At 39.5% G+C, this 892-nt stretch overlaps 1 long non-coding RNA gene across 1 annotated transcript in view; it reads left to right on the top strand.

The window, feature by feature from the left end:
* Nucleotides 1-892, top strand: part of LOC102013670 — a 4,068-nt gene continuing 3,176 nt past the window's right edge. Inside the window, exons 1-2 of the long non-coding RNA XR_265116.2 lie at nt 1-59; nt 364-537. This is a non-coding gene — a long non-coding RNA (uncharacterized LOC102013670). The remainder of the gene's footprint in view (nt 60-363; nt 538-892) is intronic.

Raw genomic sequence — 892 nt, 5'->3', positions numbered from 1 at the left:
CAGGGTCGATGATGATGGCATCTACCATGTGCTGGTGATGGACCAGGCATCTCATGAGGGTAAGGACAAGGTGAAGCCTGGGGCCGTGGCCAGACTGACCACTGTCAGGCGTCCACAGCCGGCTGTGTGCTCCCCAGTTGAGAAAACAGCTCTTTCTGCTCCCAATGTTCTTTAACTCTTTTTGTAGCGTATTGCCCCCCAAATAAGACCGGGTCTCATATTAACTGTCTCTTTGAAAGATGCATTTGGGCTTATTTTCCAGAGATGTCCTATTTTTTATGTACAAAAATGTACATTTATTTATGTACAAAACTATATTTATTCAGTTACTCATGTACAGAAACCCACATTTATTCACTACAGACATGTCATGTTCAGGAACATCATCATTACTCTTCAAACCCTGAATTCTGCCCTGAATTTCTTACAAGTCCATTTACTGTGGAACCTTTGGCTCTCATCTCTCACCGCCAGCAATGGAGCTGTCTTTTAATCAGCATTTTGTCCACGTGGCTTATCCTAGTGTTCAACAACACAGTGAGTTTATCCCTTAAATTCTTCATTCATGTCACAGTCTTTTGGAGGGTGAGCTTCAAAAAGTTCCCATTAGATCAAATGTTAGTAGAAAATTTACAGCACAGGAGTAGCAACAAAAAGATAAAGTTAAGGATGATGATCCACACAAAAGCATTGAAAAATTATAGGCAACAAAATTCAGGAAACATTTCTTTACTTCACACAAGTGAATTGAGGACATCGATTAGAACACGTGACATATTAAATCGTTAAGTTTCATAGTAGACACAATCGCATCCATTTGTTATCAAGTGTGTGCGTTATATGTGGGTACTGTGCAAACTCTGATCAGCTATTTGTTTTTTTTGTTTTTTTT

This window comes from Chinchilla lanigera, unplaced genomic scaffold (assembly GCF_000276665.1).
Source record: "Chinchilla lanigera isolate Chin_1 unplaced genomic scaffold, ChiLan1.0 scaffold00187, whole genome shotgun sequence".
Lineage (NCBI taxonomy): Eukaryota > Metazoa > Chordata > Mammalia > Rodentia > Chinchillidae > Chinchilla > Chinchilla lanigera.
The sequence above is the reverse complement of the archived record's forward strand: the minus strand, read 5'-3'. Positions and strand labels throughout refer to the sequence as shown.